Below are 13,181 nucleotides of genomic sequence, written 5' to 3' on the forward strand. Positions count from 1 at the left end.
TGAGGGAACAATAACCTATAATTAACATAGCCAATTGCAATTACTGCAAAAGTTATCCAACCATATGCACTGAGTGATGCAGGCCCAGAAGTGATAATTGATGATATGTTGTTCATTTCGTTAGTTACAAACCCACTTCTTTCATTTGTGAACATCACCTTTTACATCCCACTTCTTCACTTGTTAGCATCACTGAATGCAATGAGTGCTAGGTGGTCTAATTCAATATCATGAAACATTTGGTCATTCTAGTTAATATTCATGGTTCCTGGGACATGCATTGATGAGCATTAATGAGTTACTCTACCAGCTAAAATCCCAAAATGATATCTCGCAATGTCCATATTGCCACAAATTCAGTTCAACAAAAGAGATTGTATAATAAACTACATGTGCAAACATAGCAACATTGCCTGGAGGTTTCACGAGAAAAGCAAGTCAAAAAACTGCACCCACAAGAAAGAAAAGGATATGGGATCATGCAATAACCAAAATGTAATATGCACTTGTATTCCTAACCACAGTAAAGAACCCACATAAAAAGCTATCAAAAAACATGAATTTAGACTCCAGTTCATCATATAATAACAACAGATGAAAAACTCAGCGTCAATAGTTACAAAAATACAAGGCCCAGATCCGTACTACTAATAATCAAAATTTTGATCGCGAGAACTACAAACTTCAAGTGATATATATCGGTTGAAAAAAAATTACAACCATTCCTGGGAAACACTAACAGCACAATTCCATGGTGCTAATTCATTCTGAACAGCATATTCTTAAACTGCATTACAAAAGATGGTCAACTACCCTTGTTCCTAGCTTTTGCAGCAAGTTTGGCAGCAACTTGTTCTTCAGACAAGGGCAGGTAATAGATGCGAGGGCTTGTTCTGGTCTTCTTAAACAAGTCATCAAGGGTAACAACAGGCTGTTCCACTTTCTTAAGTGATTGTGGTTGGGGTTGCGGCTGTGTCTGTGGCTGTGGCTGCCTTTCCCTCACTGCAGGGGGCATTGGTGGAGGGGGTGGCAGTGGCAGAGGTGGTGGGGGAGGCAATGAATGCTGTGATGGTCCTGCTGGACCTTGTGGAGGAATCTTAAAAGGCATCTGATTCTGCATTACATTGGTAGAATGTGATGGACCACTAACTGGCCCTGGTGCAGGAGCTGCCTGTGGAGGCCCTTCGATTTTGTGTTTCACCTCCTCCGGATCAACATACTCAGCAATCAACTGGCGCCCCCCATTCGAAGGCCACTGCAAATTGTATAATGTGTTGCGAGTGGCAACGGCCTCCTCTGTAGAAGAGTACTAAAAATTCAAGAAATTTACAATTCATGAGACCCTCAACATTTATAAAAAGTTTGAAAAACTTGCAAAAGGCACAAAACCAAACTAACATACCGTAACATAGCAGTGTGTTTTGATGTGATCCATCCAAAAATTAGTAACAACACCAGTCTTGGCTAGAAGCTCTTGCACAGCCTTTAATGTAAATGGACGTAAAAACCTATCTATTCTCAAAGAAGTGGTTGGAGGCCTTGGTGAAGGCGGCACTGACAAAACCAAAAACAAAGGCAGTTATTACTATGCATATTATTTGATTCAATATTATATTCAATTTATTAAAATGAAACTTACCAACACGCTCTTTCTGACCATCAGCAGTGTTTGTTGAATCTGATCTGGACATCACAGGCTTCAAGGGTGCTGGCCTATTTGCAACAGTTGGACCTGAAGTTGCAGCAGAAGCGGCTGAGGAATATCCCAGCAACTCTCCATCTTTTGTTGAAACCTTTGCTACATCTCCGGTGAGATTATTCCCAGAGTTCCACCGCCTCTGTCGCTTCACAGGCTCATGCAGTCCAGCTTCCTGGCCTGATATGCATTAATTACAACAACAAAAAAGTCAATAAAACAATACCAAGACATGGCATGTCAATAGAGAAATCAATTTAATATCAGCATTACCGAAGAACTTTAATACAATCTAACCTTTCCAGCACAATACAAATCAAAAATTAAAATACAGTCAGACAGAAACAAAAATCTAATTTATTCCATTCGAGATCAAGCCTAGAATTGGGAGCCACATCAAACAGTGAATGCAACACAATTATCCAGTGTATCACAGGAGAAAAGAAAAATTTCTGCCTCAGTAGCAATGCAAAAAAACAAATGTCCCATGAGTGCAATGAAAGCCCAATGGCACCACAAACTAGACTTTTCTCTTGACATACACAATAAATCTAACATTAGTTAACTCTCTCTAGAATCACGAAAGTAGCCACAAGACTAGGTAGCAAGAAAATACCTAGAACAGCAAAGTATGTTATAAGTGCCAAATACCACGAATCAACAAAAAACATAATTGCAAGATGCAAACCAAGGCTTTGTAAGTTGACCAATAATAAAATTAGTATTTTCTATTTAGGGGTGCAAAACTAGGCATCAACAAAATATGAGAGAACTGGTAAAACTCCATAGGCATACACTCAAACCTCAAAAACTCTAAAAATTGAGTTTAGGCTTCTGTGATCCATATTAGGTTAGATAAAGATTTCGGCGTAAATCACATGAAAAGTCATTTGTCGACGCGTTTCGAACCAACCAGTGTGGTTCATCGTCAACCACGATGAACCACACTGGTTGGTTCGAAACGCGTCGACAAATGACTTTTCATGTGATTTACGCCGAAATCTTTATCTAACTCTAAAAATTATTAAAAAAACGGAAAACGTGATTGATCTTTGCAACACTGGATACGGCTATTCAATCAGCTCAAAGTTCAAACCAAAATCCCTCATAACACCCTTGACAAGTAAGTCCATAGTTCATAAAAATGAAACATAACTTTTAGGTCTCCTAGAACATTGCTAAGCACATAAACATCATGAAGCTGAGAAACAGCTATCCAACTACAATAAAATGTATATAGAGAACACAAATGATACATTTTCCACCCACTATATGATTTTTGCAGAGCTTTCTTTTATGCGCAAGTCAGAAGCAGAGGTTAGATCTACAATTAAACATGAAAAATGCCAACTCAAAGCTCACAGAATTTGTCCAATGTAAATCTAAGATGAAATCAGCAATAAAATCAAACTCTAAACTTTTAATATCAAGGAATGTAAATTGTGACAGTTTAATATTCAGACCAAAGTCAGAATCCCTTGCAACACAACATGCCAAATGAATATTAGAAAACACCTAAAAAATAAGCAAATATATGGCATTCAGTACAAATATAAAATAAATTCATTATTAATGTATCAAACAAGCATTAAATAAGCATTATGCATGTTAATAATATTCAATCTGAATGTCAACAATTAGGTCAAGAACTTCCAAATCTTTCAAATCATTGTCTTTGTTCCATTGACCAGATTTTCCAATTTAGTAAGACACATTCAAAATATTTAACAGACGAGCTCTACAAACATGAACGGTGATCTTTTAAACTAGCATGACACTTGAAAGGTGCCATCAATCAATTGAGGGGGTTTCAGATAAATAGGACTGCTGCACAGCCAACTATCTGTTCATCTCCTCTAAGTCAACTCCCCTTAAGAGAGACGTTGTTTTTATCAAATTACATCAACAATTAATAATATATATTTCCATACCCCCGTAAAACTATCTAGATTCTTATAAATTATTAGTCACTCATAACAAGAGAACTCTCAGCACCCTATACTTGGATGATAACATGTTACATCCTACCATCATCCATTTTTCAACACATTTACTTGTATCTTTTACCTGGACAATCGCATCAATAAGCCCCATGTGCCAGTTTCTTACTCACAGGGTGTACTCCGTCCAATAAGTACTTACCAACTACTTTTTACAGTGCATCAACTTATGAATCTAAAAACTAAATTATCTTTGTAAATTTATAGCCAAAACAGAAAAAAATTGACAATTTGCTCTTGTTGCCAAACAACATTCACTGCCAGTGAGTACCCACACGCAATACACCAAGTACTTAGTAGTTTTTTCACAGATCAGTGTGTCAATTTGCAACCCAAAAATTCAAAGGGTCACTTTATTGGTTTATAGCACAGAGGGAAAGAAATTGCAATTTACTCAATAAAATTAGCAGACCTTTTGCTAAGTATGAGTCAAAATCCTATACTATGGGCCTTGCCAAGCTTTTTGCTGATCGGAGTTTTGTATCAATGCCTTAGCCAAATATGTTGTCTATGTTTACATAGATAAGATCTGCCCGCACGTGTTACAAATAATGGTACAGCCCAACTGTCTGTGCAATCTGGATACCCATATTCCATACAAGTGTAAAGTAAGGGTATGCCAGTGCATCAAAAAAAACAAAAACAAAAAAAACCAATGCCACATTCTCAAATATTACTTGTGGAAGGACAAGTTCTCTTCAACTTTCTATAAATTCAGTTAATGAGTTGCATTTTATATATTTGTACACTTTTTACAGATTCATGAGGCAAACTTCAAAGCACAAGGCTATTTTGCTTCCTGACACCAAACAAGGTTCTCATACAATAAAAGTTATTAAATCTCCAAATACAAAAAAATATAGGGATTCAAACAAACTCCAAAAAATAAAGGACATAGTTAATAATAAGCCAGACACATTAAGTCTCAACAAAATTGGAGGCACTACCAATGACACATTTTCCACTCAGGCTTAAAAAAATTAAATCTTCAATGAACTTAAAAGACACATCTACTTTCTTCGTCAATAGTTTCATTCCCTTCACTGAACATGCCAAGATGGTGAATACCTTGAGTATCTATTCGTTGAACCACTGATAAACTGGAATTTCAATTTCCACTTTCATTTAATGTGAGCTGTATATTTCATTTTCATGGTTTCAGCATCCTTTTTTAGCAGTTAAAATATGCAATCATTCATACAAGTAAAAATGTGTCTTGCCTATCTTATTGAATCTATCATAACCTTGGTCGATGATGAACACATTGCATTACATTAGGCCACTTACACAACGCAATGCATGAATCTAGATCCATATTCTGTCGATGCTTAAATGGAAAATAAGCTTGCAGACAAAGATTAAGGGATCAAATAAAGATCTACTTCTGACTCGGTTCTTGTACACTTCTCACCATTTCCTTCACATATTTAAGAAGTCCCTCATCATTTCTATCCCCCAATACAAGGGTTACCATAACAACCAATAAATCGTAAAATGCTATTAACTCTCTCGTCAGAATACCTCAAAACTGGTGATCGCAGAATTTGCAGCCTTTGAAGTTTGGTCATTGCAGGAACTAAAGGAAAACGAAAGCCGCACATTTGTCCACTTTGTCATCTTCTGAAAAGAAAGTAGTACCACTCAATTGGAGATGGGAACTTACATGGTTGAACCTCTGTAAGTGAAAAATGACTCCTCCGAATTGCACTCTTTATTGGGCTGTATATTTCATTTTCATAATTCCATCTTTTAGATCTTAAATCATGCAATCGTTCATACAAGTAAAAACTTGTCCTGCCTATCTGATTGTGTCTATCATAAGTTGGTCAATGATAAACACATTGCATTACATTAGAGTCCAGACCATTTACACAACGCGATGCATGAATCTAGGCCCGTTCTCTGTTGACGCTACATGGATTAAATGGCAAAACGATTGAGAACAAAAATTTAAAATGGAAGAATAGCTATCAGCTATCTACTACTTCTGACTTGGTTCTTGTTGTGCACTTCTCACCATTTTCTTGTCACATATTTAAAAGGTCCCTCATCTTTTCAATCCACCAATACAAGGGTTGCCATAACAGAACAAATCCTGAACTCTCCTGTCAGGACACCTCAAAACTGGTGATCATAGAATTTGCAGTCTTTGAAGTTTGATCATGGTTGGAACAAAAGAGTAATGAAAGACACACATCTGTCCATTTTGTCACCTTCTAAAAAGAAAGAAGTAACAGCCATTTGGATAAGAAGCTTAAGTCATTAAAACCTCTGTAGGTGAAAATGCCTCATCGATCTGATTTGCACAGACAAAGTCTAATCAATACTCAGACATTCTGGCAAGATATACCCCCATTGCATATCTCCAGTGCTTAATGTCAGTACCTTCTTTAATCTTACTTCCAAAGTAAGCCATACCCAAGCAATCCTTCCCATTTCTCTGAAGCAAACAATGCGCTGAGTAAACCTTTCCTGTTTCTCCATCCCTTAAGGCTTAAACCCTTTCTTTATCCAACAGTTTCCTAGCGAAGAGCTACCAAGTTTTGCCTAACCGGCAACCTCCAGCATGACACAAAATCCCCAAATCAAACTGCACAGAACATGGTTCCACCACAACATATGAAAGGGAAGTACAAGTCATTTAAAGCAACCATTGCATATTAAAACTTTTCCAGCTCTCTTACTACATAAGTCAGGACTGAATCCCATGTGTGTAAATACTTTATCTAAAAATGTACAATTAGCAAGCAGAGAGGAACCCACAGTAAAGGTGGGAAGGTTGCAATTCTACATTTGGAAAGCATTTCTTTAAAAAAATGTCTGGAAATGTAAGGAAAAATTTCTTTTCTTTTGCATTATTCTGATACTATGCCTTCAGACTTCAACAAAGGAAGGGGGTTTATTTCATTATTACACATCCTAAAACCAGATAGATCCAATTCTAACCTGGGGTGCTAAAGTAACACCATTACAGCATACAATAACAAAGGAGAAGACTTAGTCTATTTATGCTTTATATTGTTAAAAAATCATTCCAAAATGATGTTCAAGTCCTGAGAATGTTGTAAATAAATTGAGGTTTGTTAAAATGCAATTCAAATTTGGTTTCCATTTCCACACAAAAGCTGACAGACCTTGAGTTTTACCCAAGCCTTCAATCAACCAAAAATACATGACAACAATTATTGAGAAAATAGTATATAAAAAAAATCTAACAAGTACAAAACACTTTCCAAGAACAACTAGAGTGCCTCAGTGGCAAAGGAAACTTACGAGAGACTTTAACACCTAAGAAATGTAAAAACAATTTCAAGGCACCAGTAGAGCACCATAATTCTACTACATGATGCAGCATCCTAAAGTCAGCTGTATAACAAACTTTTTGAGAAAACTTTCAAACAAACATCCCGTTGTAAAGAAAGAACAAAAGCAACTTTACATGAGAAATTTGTACAAAGCTCATCGGATTGAAGCCACATACATTTCTGTAAAAATTATACCTGATACTCTCCACACTCTCCAATATAAATAAGAGAAGCAACAAGATATGATTCATGTGTAGCACTCCTAAGTCCTGAATACAAGCACAATAACCAACTAGAGCCAGTCGAAGAATAGGGTAGAGGGAAAATCCTAAGAATCCATACATATCTTGTGTGTATACCCAGTATAGATCCATCTTATCCACAGATCTAGCAAGCGCTAAGGGGGTCAAACCTTTTGAGGTGAAAACTACATTTAGAGTGCCAACCTTGAAAGAAGGTTTGCAATTTTGGAGATTTGGTCCCCCATACCATCTGATAGATCCACCATTACAATTCATACAAAAGTATGACAGAAAAATATACCTGAAAAGGGACCAAAATGTAGAATAGTGAGACTACTTGAAATTTTGTAGCCATAAGATTTTAGTTTTTTCAATTGCTTTATATAATATATACATTATTAGAGTTGACATTGAAATATATTTATTTAATATGGACATTGAAATATTTTAAATATGCCCTACACTGAATTTTTATCATTACTAATATTTTTTAAACGCCACATATTAATTTTATATTAAAAATTAAATGAATTATACAATTCCCTCTAATGATTGTTATTAGAAATTCTCTCTCTCTCTCTCTACATATATACATATATATATATATATATTAAATTTCTCTCTTTATATAGTACATACATATATATGAAATTGGTCTTGAAATAAATTAGACAGAATAGATATTCAAATAGTTTATTTGTGTTGTATTGAAATATTTTTAAAAAGCACAAGAATTTTGAGCCTTGCTTTATTTCTATGTTACCGGATCCGGCTCAGGCAAGTGGAGTATTGCCGGATCCGGATACGGATACTCCCAAATACGCTTAAAATACGTATATTTTTAAAAACGCGGGTTTTGGAAACGGCAAGCAGATTTTGGATACGGATCCGGACTGTGGCTGCCGGAAGCGGTGATAGGTGGCCGAAAAAGTTAAAACGCAGATATTTTCTAGGTTAAACGGTAAACCCAGATCCGGCTTATATATATATATATATATATATATATCGGTTTAAACCATTTCGTATATGTTATATTATCGGTTTAATAACACTGAACAGTTATAATATATATTATATATTAATATAACAGTTATATATATTATTTAATATTTATATATATATATATATATCGGTTTAAACCATTTCGTATATGTTATATTATGTTTAATAACACTGAACAGTTATAATATATATTATATATTAATAACGCTGAACAGTTATAATATATATTATATATTAATATAACAGTTATATATATTATTTAATATTTATATATGTTATATTATATATAATATAATTATATATGTTATAACTTATAACTTATATAACATAATAAATTATAATAACAGTTAATAGTTATATTAATATTTAATATATGTTATTCAAATTTTTAAAATGTATTTAAAATTTAAATTTACTTTTTTTAATGTATTTAATTTTACAATTTAATTTTTAATTGTTTATGGATAATCATAATATTAATATATTATAACTTGACTTTTGCCATCAGATATTATGAATCAGATGGTAACCATTTCAATGTTTTAATCTTCATATTTATGATTTTATCATTCAATGTTCTAAAAATGTTTGATGGTTTCATGGAGTATTTGATTTTTTAGCTTTAAGGTGTTTTTTAAAAGTTTAAATATAAAAATATATATATATATATATTGTACGTGACGTATCCTTGCCGTATCCGGATCTTAGATTTTCAAAAAACTAGCGGATCCGGATCCGTATCCGAATCCTGGTAACTTAGCTTTATTTTAAAATGGACATCCACTCTAACCTGACTCCTGAGCACACAGATGGAATCACACATCCCCCTCATACTGGGCTGTAGAATGTGCCACTCGAGCAAGTTTATACAACTTTCAGAAAATTTTGGCGATTTTTGAGGTATAATGATCATCTGCCATTATGTTTGTCCTAATCATTTTTGGAATAAATGGAAGCCAGCAAATCATTTTTGAGACAAAAACAAAAAGTTTGTCAAATGATGAAATTTGGCTGCTAAAACTTTTCCTACATTAAGAAACATGTGTACAATATGAATCCATAAAATACAAACATCGAATATAAATATATTTACACACCCCTAGTTTAAATACTGCTGCCCTACAACCGACATGGATTCAATTTCTCTAATAGGGGTCACAAGTGTATGGCTCAGTCCCAAATGAGCGAACCCCATCGAAACCTTATCAGAAAATCCAAATTGAAATCAAACCTAATTATTGCCAAACGTAATCCATGACAATAGTTATAGCTTGATTGGTTGAAATACTTTTGTCCAGAAGTTCACAGGAGTTTTGGAAATAAATCACATTGTCACTTGGGGATGCCAACCAGTACTTCAGCTGGTAGTTGCTACCTTCATCCACACGGAATTACAAACTACAAAGTGTCCACATAGTATGGACAAAGTATCAGCATCGTGACAGGAATGCCTAACATGTGGTGGGGTTATCAGGGTACCAGTAGCCCCACTTAACATGCATAATACACATGCAAGTAAGCAATTAAATTTCTCCAGAAAAGGCACTTCATGTCTGTATTTCATATATATATGGAATGCCTAATATGTGGTGGGGTTATCAGGGTACCAGTAGCCCCACTTAACATGCATAATACACATGCAAGTAAGCAATTAAATTTCTCCAGAAAATGCACTTCAAGTCTGTATTTCATATATATATATAAATATATAGATATACATGAGTTTATATATATGTACGTATGTATAATTCATGTATTTATAAATCTGTATTTTATATATATATATAAAAAACTCATGTCTAAAGTTTATACATACACACATATATAATTCATGTTTGTGGTTTATACAAATCCGTAAAACTGGTAAAGCTTGACATACAGATTCCAGAATGAACAGAAGTTTTGAACTGCCACCTTCAATAAAAAAAACCGCCTATTTAACAGGTCAACAGAAAGTTCACCTTAAGTAACGCTAAACTCAATAGGCATTTCTTTGCAAACAAAACCAAAGAGGGTATACAGAATGGATTACTATAAAAAGATGAAATCCCTAAAGCTGGCTGAACAAAAAATTTTACATACCGCCCTCTATAAAGATAACCGCCTGTTTAACAGGTCAACAGGGAGTTCACATTAAGTAACGCCAAACTCGACAAGCATTGCTTTGCAAACAAAACCAACGAAGACTGACTTAAGAGTAACCAATCAGACAGACTAAATATGTCAAAAATGAATTTAAAAAGCAGTTTACCTTCCTTTTTCCTTTTGTCACGAGGAGTTTCGACGTCATTGACACTGCTTTCCATTTCCTTATCCTTCCTATCCTGGCAAATATCTATGGCCATGGCATCAGAGGTATCATCCTCCCTTAATGACTTCACTACAGGAATTTCATCTTCAATAGTCTTGCTCTCCATTTCAACAACCACAGAAGCACCATTGGGATCTAGTTTTCCTTCAATAATATCGCCACCAACTTTTTGAGTTGCATTTCTAGCAAAATCATCTTCATATGAAGAATTACCATCCTGTTGATCTACCCTGCGATCATCTAAACAAAGGCTGCCATCCATGGCCTGATCAACATCATTTCCACCTGCTTGAACTCGACGTTCCAGATACTCTGAATCACCACTCTGTTGAAGCACATTACCGGAAGACTCTTGCAAGTTCCTATGTTTAACAACCTCTGATTCTAAATTGACATTATAAGCATTCAAAGAATCCTTTAGTTCATTTTCATTCTCTTCAATAATTGACACAGAATCAGTAGAAACAGACTCACACGTTAGTTGAAACCCTACAACAGGGTTGACCTTCTCAGATACCTGGTTTAAAGAATAATCTGACTTCTCCGCCACGCCATCGTCTTTTCTTCGAGAATTCTCCAATGCATCGCTGCTTACGGGATCCTCAGCTTTCAGCTCTTCTCCGGCAACATCAGTACCCGGAGGGGGAGGCTTAGGAGAAGAACCCATTTCCTGTTTATCCGGATTAAGCTCTTGGTCCTCATTGTCATCATTTACTGGTCCTTTTGCATCTCCATCATTGAGGTTTTGACATTTTTCATCGTCATCATCCTTCCTGTTGGGGTTTTGATTTTCCTGAAACATACCAGTCTCCTCATTGCCGTTGGGGTTTTCAGCATTAACAGAACCACCACCATTGTTGTCATTCATACCAGAATCCGTCTGTTGACTGCTACCGGAATTCGCATTTTCACCGTCATTGCGGAAGCTTCTTCGAGCCTTCTAACCAAATCATCCTTCACACCCTTAGTTGTTATGCTTCGCCTCTTGAGTTCGTCTCTCAGCTCTGTAACCTTCCACTGCTCCAGAGGGCGATTCCTCAAATCCGTCAACGGCGTGGTCATTTTCTTAAAACCCCTTCAAGGCAAACAATCCCTGGAAATAACAAACCCCAGGATGGGATAAAATAAGTAAATACCCTACAAACCCTAAACTGCGAATGAAAGAATAATACCCAGAAACCTGAAAAGAAAAAAGAAAGAGGCTTAAAGGCATTTCAAGGAACGTTCAGTCCCCCGACCAAGTTCATTAAAAACCCTATAACAACATTTTTTTTAAATACCATTGGAACCCTAAAATATATATAGGAAAATAAAAGCTTACAGGTAACAATCCGAGTTCGAATCCGAACAAGTGCTCAACAGAATATTCACCTCAGATAAGCAAAGCAATATCGTCCAAACCCTAGTTCGAGAACAGAAACTTAATATTAGCAACAACAATTCATCTACAAAGAACGTTAAGATTATATTTTTTTAACAAAAACCACAATAGAAGTGGCGTTAAGCGGCCGGTTCGATGAGAAATTTAGAACAAATTCACAGCCCCTGAAAATCGAGCGCGGCGTCTTTTTCACAAAACAGAGCTTAAATCCTCGAAGAGCGCCGTCCAAATGAAGGGATAGATAAGGGGATCTACGGGGCTTCTTCTTTGAACTGCCCGTATTCTCAAATTCAAGAGTCCAAATGGACGAAAATGGTATCCATCAATAGAGGATAAAATGGGCTACGCAACCCAGATGAAGGCCTAATAATTTAGGTACTTCGGGCAGGAGATACACAGTGTGTATGTTGCAGATCGCGTGCCCGTTCGACGCTTTCCCTGCAAATGTTTTGCTTCCGCTTCTCTCGATACGTCTCCCCCTCACGCTGCGTATCCCGAGTTACGGATGCTTTTAATTGTGTTGCATAAATGTCCTACGTCCGATTGTTTAAGCTTTTTGGTTAAAAAGTAAATACAAAATAAAAATTGAAAATTAAATACAACATTAAAATTAAAAATAAAATTACGATGATGGGAAGATGTTTGTCCCCAACATATTGAACATGCCAAGGGACGGAGGATCATTGTTACCATGTTTGAACCACTCTAACCATTAATTAAAGGCTCTAAATCGAGATTGTATTCATGAAAGATTGTATTCATGAAAGGCTTTAAATTGGTATTTTAATTTTATGATGGTTATTTTTAAAAGTATAAATTAATAAGTAAATAAATTTATAAAATATATTTTTAAATTTAATATCAATTTTATTAAAAGTTTTAATTATATTTAACTAATGAAAACTTTGGTGGTAACATTATATCTTTAATGTTCTTTCTTTGGGACTAATATCACTAATGATCCATAAGGAGAAGAAGTAGGTTGAATAAAGCCTTTATCAACCAATTCCTGAATTTGTTTCTTAATCTCTTCATTTTCTATGACCAACATACGATACATGCATAAATGAACCCGGAAAAATGCACTCTGCATTTGCCCTACTAGGTCATGCCGCTACTGAGCTCTTTCGGCCTTCGGCCCTTAGCCATGGCCCCTCCGGATGCAACCCCGGAGGCGGCTACCACCCAACAGGCCTTCTCCGCCCTGGTCAAATCCTTGCCCCCACAGCGCCCTCGCCCAACAA

At 35.6% G+C, this 13,181-nt stretch overlaps 1 pseudogene across 1 annotated transcript; it reads right to left on the bottom strand.

The window, feature by feature from the left end:
• Positions 1-545: 545 nt before the first annotated feature.
• Positions 546-12,454, bottom strand: LOC149163929 (uncharacterized; annotated as a pseudogene). The gene is made up of 6 exons (XR_016260652.1): positions 12,317-12,454; positions 11,878-11,958; positions 10,497-11,736; positions 1,640-1,876; positions 1,403-1,554; positions 546-1,309 (listed from the first exon to the last, which is right to left on the bottom strand). The product of XR_016260652.1 is annotated as an uncharacterized LOC149163929 (transcript).
• Positions 12,455-13,181: the final 727 nt, after the last annotated feature.

This window comes from Pinus tabuliformis, chromosome 5_1, assembly GCF_031772625.1.
Source record: "Pinus tabuliformis cultivar Carrire ecotype Pingquan chromosome 5_1, CPIR1, whole genome shotgun sequence".
NCBI classification, from domain to species: domain Eukaryota; kingdom Viridiplantae; phylum Streptophyta; class Pinopsida; order Pinales; family Pinaceae; genus Pinus; species Pinus tabuliformis.